This window comes from Tachysurus fulvidraco, chromosome 18 (genome assembly GCF_022655615.1).
Source record: "Tachysurus fulvidraco isolate hzauxx_2018 chromosome 18, HZAU_PFXX_2.0, whole genome shotgun sequence".
NCBI classification, from domain to species: Eukaryota; Metazoa; Chordata; class Actinopteri; order Siluriformes; family Bagridae; genus Tachysurus; species Tachysurus fulvidraco.
In genome coordinates this window covers 7,506,657-7,515,303 of record NC_062535.1, presented here as the reverse complement: position 1 = coordinate 7,515,303, position 8,647 = coordinate 7,506,657, and the positions used below count along the sequence as shown (strand labels likewise).

The 8,647-nt window shown below is 35.9% G+C and overlaps 1 pseudogene; it reads left to right on the top strand.

The window, feature by feature from the left end:
* Positions 1-353: 353 nt before the first annotated feature.
* LOC113648750 lies at positions 354-8,296 on the top strand (annotated as a pseudogene).
* Positions 8,297-8,647: the final 351 nt, after the last annotated feature.

The following is an 8,647-nucleotide window of genomic DNA, read 5'->3' as shown; positions in this document are numbered from 1 at the left end:
ACAGAACATCATAAAATTAAACTCATTAACATGACATCAGTAAAGTGAAATGGTTACAGAATGTTATTATACTTTAAATTCAAGTGTACTGAAAGTTATTATAAAGTGTTTGTCTCTCACATGTGGCCTAAGATTAATGAGGCTTTACAGAGGCATAAGTACAATTTTGAAAGGTGAAACAGAGCAAATGGAGCATCTTTAACTTTTGGTTTCATTATTTATCGTCATTGTTCCATCCTGTTTGTGTGTGTGTGTGTGTGTGTGTGTGTGTGTGTGTGTGTGTGTGTGTGTGTGTGTGTGTGTGTGTGTGTGTGTGTGTGTGTGTGTGTGTGTGCTTAAATAGAAGCAAGTGAATTACTTTCAGTTTATTCACATCCTCAATTGTGATACTGAGTTGCTCTTCCCTGCCAGGTAAGAAAAATACCTTTATTTCTATGATGTGAGAATACTAAAAGTAAATATTTCTACATGTGCAGAAGCATTAACTGAAAGCTACAGTAGCAACACAAATGGAATTTGTTTCCTAGATGATGGAGAGTGTAAAATGTAAATATGAAGATATTGCTTATGATGGTCAGAACAGGTCAGTATAAATTGAATGATCATTTACTTTTACAGCATTTGGCATATGCCCTTATCCAGAACAACATACAAAAGTGCTTTTAAGTCTCTATCACTAGGTTACTAGGTTACAGACTTAATATACAATATACAATGAGCCTAAAACTGTTCAAAGTTTCAGAAAAAGTTTTTTTTTTTTTTTTTTTTTTTTTTTTTTTAAATACAACAAACAGAGGAGAAAGTGCTAGTTTAAGTATTTTAAGTAAGGGCTTTGAGATAAGAGGGAGATGGTCCATTTCTGTCTTTGTAGGCAAGCAACAGTGTATTAAATCTGATGTGTGCAGCTACAGGAAACCAGTGGAGGGAGCGCAGACACAGGATGGTGTGTGAAAAAAAATTGCATTCATAGGTAGACCTGCCAGCAGTGAGTTACAGTAGTCCAGTCTTGAAATGACAAGAGACTGAACAAAACCTGAGCAGCCTGTGTGGAAAAAAATGACAGAATCCTTCTGATGTTGTAGAGAAGGAACCGACATGAGCGTGTCACATTAGCAATATGCGAGGAAAAGGACAGTTGATTGTTCATGGTTACTCCAAGGTTGCGAGCTGTGACTGAAGGGGAAATCAGATCGTTGTGCAGGTATCAAACAGTCATCGGTTGTGTGAGTGTCATATGTAAAACTCAATGCCTTTTTTTATTCACAGTAAGCCAATGGAAGGGGTTTTCCACACCCCTTTAGAGGAGAGAGTTCGTCCATATATTGATCTGATTGACTCTTTGAGGCTGATTGGCATTGAAAAAGATTTGGCTTTGCCAACTATTGCTGTAATTGGAGATCAGAGTTCTGGTAAAAGCTCTGTGTTGGAAGCACTATCTGGGGTGGCATTGCCCAGAGGGAGTGGTGAGTGTTTCCTATTTCTAGTACAGAGAATATAATAAGTATAACACTTTTACATAGGTTATAGAATGAATTAAATTTATTCAATTTAATTCAAATTTAAATCTCAATTTTCACATTTTACACACACTGTAACTCTTTGACCAAGATAACTCACTATTTGCAGGAAATGAAAGAGCTCTAAGAGGAAGAGTTACAGGAAACTCGCTTCACACATGAGGGGTTTAGCTCTAAGCGTCACAAATATAGAGATGAAGAAACAAAACTATAGCAAGAAGGCAGAGCAAACATAACATCTAGCGTGGCTCTCGTTACATCCATAAGTTCTCCTACATCATCATCACTTAGCGTGCATTATGAGTGATCAGTTTTTTACAATTATGTGATGTATTTAGAGAGAAGTAGGGAAACAAAAACTGATGTATAATGTGCTTTTTCAACTTCAGGTATTGTGACAAGATGTCCACTGGAGCTCAAGCTGAGGAAGATAAAATATGGTGTTCAATGGCAAGCTGTAATGTCTTACAAAGAACAGTTCATTGAGTTTGATGACCCTTCACTGGTTGAGAATTACGTTAAGGAAGGTTGGTAAAATTTGTGAGTAAAAATAACTGTACAGATAAAGACAAGCAGATAATACCCCTTTCTTATGATTCTAAAAAGAGGAATGTCTATCCAGTGGTAATGTGTTTTAACAAAAATTTGTTCAAAGCCTTGTAATGCTTAAAAGACATATGTTTCATTTGAATTTTTATAACACTTACTCCATCACTGTGACAGCCCAGAATGATCTGGCTGGAGACGGAGTTGGAATTTGTGATGATCTCATCACTTTGGAGATCATGGCTCCTGATATATGTGACCTCACACTTCGATCGATCTCCCTGGGATTGCACGAGTTCCTGTAAAAGATCAACCTGAAGACATTGGACATCAAGTGAGTGTATACTGTAACTTGACCAGATTACAGCCTTTTACTGAAATTGTAACATTGTTTCTCATATTTTTGTCTAGATCAAAAATCTCATTTGGAAATATGTAAAGAAGGATCAAACAATAAATTTGGTGGTGGTCCCATGTAACGTTGACATAGCAACAACAGAAGCCCTGAAAATGGCACAGGAAGTGGATCCTGAAGGAAAAAGGACTCTGGGTAAAGAATCAAGTTCATTAACAAAAACAATAACATTATTATTGTTGTTGTTGTTATTATTATTATTATTATTATTATTATTATTATTATTATTATTATTATTATTATTATTATTATTATTATATTTTTTTATTCTAACAGCAATTCTTACAAAGCCAGACCTTATAGACAAGGGAACAGAAAAGAACATCATGGATATAATCCGAAATCAGGTCATTCCTTTAAGCAAAGGCTATGTCATTGTTAAATGTCGTAGCCAAAAGCAAATTGATGATAAGATCTCTCTGACTGAGGCCACTTGAGTAGAAAGGGACTTCTTCAAACGTCATGAATACTTCAGGTATTATTTCTAACATATGACCCTCATTTGTAATTTATGACCCACTACTGTAGTTGTAACTGGGAACTTACTGTAATTGTCTTATTGCCAGTTGCCTGTTGAGTGAGGAGAAAGCAACGATTCTGTGTCTTGCTACCAAACTGACTCAAGACCTGGTTGATCACATCAAAGTATGTTTCCAGTCTTTTTACAATTTTTTATTTAATATTATTTTTTAGTGTACTTAGGAGTGGTGTAGTATTATGCTCAGAAAATCACACAGATGAACACATCTACAGTAGATGACACAAAAGTAATCCCTTGTACCAGCTGGTCACTGTAGTACATGGAAGGGCTAAAATTTAATATCAATAGCTAGGATGACAGAGTAACTAATCAACATTCATGTTCATTACACCCATTCATTCATTTATTGGCAAAGATAAGTTATGTATGTTTCAGTGAAGGTGGCTGAAAAATATAAGCCCAAAGGCATCTCCAAATTAGGGGTTGTTAACTACCAGTGGGGTGCACAGACCTGCAGTGGGGCAGTGGCGGAAGGACCAAAAAGGGCACAAAAAAAAAAAAAAAGACAAAAATATTACTTCAATAAACATAACCAAATGTATTTTTGTACAGATTTTAACTTATTTATGAAATTGCCTTTATTTAAATCGGTATTCGTCTATCTGCTGTCTTTAAATATTTGAATGACTTCATTACGATTTATTGGAATGTCTCGCTCAATGGAGAGCAGCAGTAGGTCAGAAAGCCTCTCTTCATTACACAGACATTGAAGACTGCATTTCACAAGTTTTAACTTAGAAAATGACCTCTCAACTGTAGACGTGGAGACAGGCAATGTTGCATAAATGTTTAGGATAGTGTCACCTGTGCCTTATTTTTTTGGGATTGAGTGATCATGAAACACTTTAGGTTCTGTGAAGATCTTCTCTTCCTCAATCCCGTAAAACTTACTAACTGTTCTAGCAGTTGACCATCCTTGTGGATTTTTTGGAAAGACAGCTACTGGCTGACATGGCCCAAGAGAGCAGCAGAACTGTATGTAGTCGCTATTAACCTGTATTTTAAGCTTATCAACATGAGCTTGGTCTGTTGGAAACTGTAAGGCCAACAAGGATTGGTTAATGTCTTGTTCACTTGTACCCTGAATCTGGTAATCAATATCTGCTCCTGCAGCTCCTTGCTGTTATCTCTCTATGCTTTTCTTGACTCATCTCTTCTTGTACCTCCCTTTACATCTCCATCTCTCTTCCAAAATAAGGAGATGATGATAACAGTGAGAATCAATAAGTTAGGGTGCTTTCACACCTGCCTTGTTTAGTTCGGTTGAATCGTACCAAAGTTGGATTGCTCATTTGGTGCGGTTCCCTTGGGCAGGTGAGAATGCAGCAATCGAAATCTGGTGCGCACCAAAAGCGGACCAAACGAGCGTACCGAGACCTCCTTGAATAGGTGGTCTCTGTACGCTTTCAAACAAACTCTGGTACGGTTCGTTTGTGGTGAGAACAAGATCCAAGATCGAATAGACCTAACTGCAAAAAGTATTGCGCATTTTGGACTAAACCAGCTGCCGTAGTGGGTCGTTGGCAATATTTTCGGAAGATGAGCATGTCACAGTTTCGCAAAAGTAATGCTCGCCGCCTCCTGAAGTGTCTTGCGATGCGTCTTCGCCGTTTGCAGTGCATTAAAATGATATTTTCAAGCCGCATCCGCGCTTCATTCTGAAAATCAAGACTTTGCATAGAATGCTGTATACAAGCGATGTAGTAGATTACAACCACGAACATAATTGCAGCGTGCAGACGTCTCTCCATGGTGGACCGTATGCTGTATTTTCCTCTTTTTGTTTACCTCCGGAGTTTCGTTGGAAATTCCCGCACGTTTATTCTGACCAATCGAGAAGCAGTTTGGGAAATACGCTCAATGTGGTCAAAGATATAAATGTGTTTTACGTTAGAGTTGGACGTGGAATTAGATTTAATGTCACTAAATGCATTTCCTCAAGCTAATGACATGAGCGCATTCTAAACTATGCTAGCGCCTATTAATGGCCTTAGATAAAAAAAAAGTTTATTCATTTGCTAAGTTTACAATAACATTATGGTAGGATGAATGTCCATTTTCCACGTTACCTGTCTGCTGCAATTTTTTTAAGACTCGTGGCTAATGCGGCTGCAAAGCGCTGTAAAGGTAAGTCCGCTCCACCTCCGCGTAAATACGTCCGCCTAAATTCTATTTATTTATTTGTTTGTTTGTTTGTTTGTTTGTTTTGTGTGTTAATTATTATTGTTACTGGCAAATGGTATAGAAGTGTATTGTTATTTATAATAATACTACTACTAATAAGAGAGGGGAACTTTACACTTTTAGACAAAAGACCCTCCCCTCCCGCCCCAACGCACGCCACTGTTCACTGCAATCATTTGACGGACATGAACATGTGACATTGCAGACTCTGTGATCTGATCTTAAGAAGTTTGTTGTTTTCCAATTGTTTGATTTTATTTTTAGAAATCATTACCGCTGATCTCAGAAGAAATCAAGAAGCAGCTGTGGAGCTTGAGAAAAGATCTGAGTCAGTGTGAAGCTGGACCACCACTGGATCCACAGAAGAGGAAGACCTTCTTTATTATGGTTTGTAACTTTCTAATTATTACGTTTATCCATAGTCCTATAGCAACCTGAATAAATCATGATCACTTTTTCTTTCAGACCTTGACAAAATTTAATGATAAGATTAATCGCTTGGCATCTGGGGAAGTGATCAACAAAGATAACTTGTTTGTGATGCTTCGATCTGAATTCAGAAAGTGGAAAGAGCATCTTGACAACATGAAGCCATCATGTGAGTACACAGTCCATATGCAGATGCCATGCCATGTCATTGCAGCAATTTATAAAGGCCAATGCCTTATATTTTCTTTAAAATCACACTGTCTCCATGCATAGAACTTTGGTGTAGAGGAACGAGTGTTTCTAATGCAACTTGGCAATTATTAATCTTGTGGAAACTCCAGTTAAATGAAGCCTTTTGATGGGAACTCATGGGCAAAATGATTTTTGGACAAATTTTACACCCAATACAGTTCACAAAACGGTCCAGGAAGTGGTGAATGAATATGACCTGAAACACAGAGGACAAGAGTTGCCTGGATTCAGTGACTACAAGGTGTTTGAGATGGTGGTGCAGAAGCTTGTGATCCAGCTAAAAGAACCAGCCATTGACACACTCAGGGTCATCAGAGGTAGGATTTCACTATTTAACCTTCACAACATCTATTTAACAACTTTTAATACATTTAGTAGAAAAATAACATAAACAACTAAAGTTAACTAATTATATTTATCAGCATTTATCTGAAAGGTACATGGAACATACCACAACCAAAGAAAAACACACACACAAAGTATTTTATTAGCAATCATAATATATATTTATTGAAACACCCTTTTTTTATTCTCTTCAGCTGAACGAGAAAAATATGAAGTCAATTTAGGGACCATAAAAAAACAAGGCATTCATAAATGTAGTAATTCGGTGATTAATCCTGTGTGTTTCAGACACTATTCAGGAACAGTTTTTAGATGTGTCCAGATCCTGCTTTCCCCACTACCCTTACCTCCAGTCTGTTGCAATGGTAAATATTTTGTAGTTATTTCTAAGTTTTGAAGAATTTATATCCTAAAAGTGTGAAATCAGAAATAGTTCAATCCAGTCATCGTGTAATAACATACTTCAAATCAACATCCCAGAACAAGATAGACAACATTCAGTCAAAGCAGGAAGCTAAGGTGAAGAAGAGGATCGTGGAGCAGTTTGAGATGGAGCAACTGGTCTACACTCAAGACAGCATCTACTTCAAAACCTTGAATGAGACTCACTGTACTGATGGGCTGAAAGCTTCAGAAGACAACTTTGCTGGTTTTGACAGCAGAAGCAAATATCCTGAAATGTTGCAGGCTTATTACGAGGTAGGGCTTATTAGTTACAGTAATTGTTTCATGAACTAAATGTACATTTTACTTTGGCTTTATTCAAAATTTTGATGATGATGATGGTGAGGATGATTATTATAATTATTATTTTCATTATTATATTTAAACCATATAGTGTGAGTAATATGCAAATCAAGTTTGTTGTCTAAAATATTCTGGCATTATTAAGAAAATTCTTACAAATACTTTTTGCATTCATGGTCTGCAATAATGCTGTGTGTCATTGTGAGTAAATGATGATCTACTAAAGATCTACTGATAAAGTAAACTAGATATCTATTAAATATAAATATAGAGAAAAATATATCTATTAGACATTTACATTCAAACCTGGAAATTGTATGAGTTAGAGATTTTTCCATCTCCTGACAGATCGTGGTGCAGCGCTTGGCTGATCAGGTGCCCATGTTGATCAGATACTTAATGCTAAAGACATCTGCTCAGCTGCTGTGCACCGAGATGTTGGCTTTAATGGATGGTGCCAACGTGGCCGATGCCTTGCGTGAAGATACGGATATCAGCAGACACCGCATTGAGCTGCAAAACCGTGTGGAACGTCTTACCATTGCTCAAGGGAAACTCAGCAACTTTGTTTGAAGCTACAGGGCTGCTGTAGATCAGGGTTTTACAAACTCCATCAAGTTTTCCATAAAGAACTCAACAAAATAGTTGAGTTCTCACAAATGTTTTATGTCTTTTTTCTTATCAGTTTAATTATATATTTATGTGTAATCTTAAATTTAACTTAGACAACAAGTGCAACATGGCAATTTAAAATTGTAACATATATTAAATAAGTAAAGAAGAACAATCAGAATACAAATTATACAAAATACATTTATTGTGAATGCATTATACATAGACAGTATTAAAATATACTCAATATTCACAATATTCAGCATTTAATTCAACAGGTCAAATGTATGCAATCTAGTGCTTTTTTGGATAGTAATCCATGTTTTGTATTCATGTCAAGCTTATAGGAAGTTCAGGAGTTTCTAAGAGTTTTGGATTTATGATGATGCACGATAACTTACAAGAAATACAAGAAAATGTGGAATACTGTCATATTTAGCTTAGGATGATGATGTAATGAATCTAATTATAATTTTGTATTCTATGTTCTGTAAAGCTGCTTTGGGACAATGTCCATTGTTACATGTGATATACAAATAAAGTGATTTAAAATTAATTGAATTAAAAAGACCGGATTATAGCTTAAAAAAATAGAAAAATCTTAAAAAAAAAAAAAAAAATCCCATATTCGCAAAATTTATGGAAAGATGAGACACATTTCATCAAAATAATGGGCAAATTATGAATAAAGAATGGAACTATTCATGACTAGAGGATTTATTTCTGTGGATTGATCATTCATCTACCCACCACCCACCCGCAAAATAAATTTCACTGATATTTCACAAGATATCCGCAAACAATAGTCACATTACAATTATTCTCATTATTAGTTTTCATGTGATGATAGTCATTGGATGATTCTTTTATTAACAACTCATTTGGTGCAGTTCTATATGCGATTGATAATATGCTGAACGGATGCTGCTTTTAAATTAACATTATTTATTCATTTCTTAATGAAACAAAATGTTATTTTTTGGCCAGATTAAGCTACATTTTATTAATAGCATAAACACAGGCTTTGCTTCGTTTCAGACTTTAGCTGTAATGCCACCA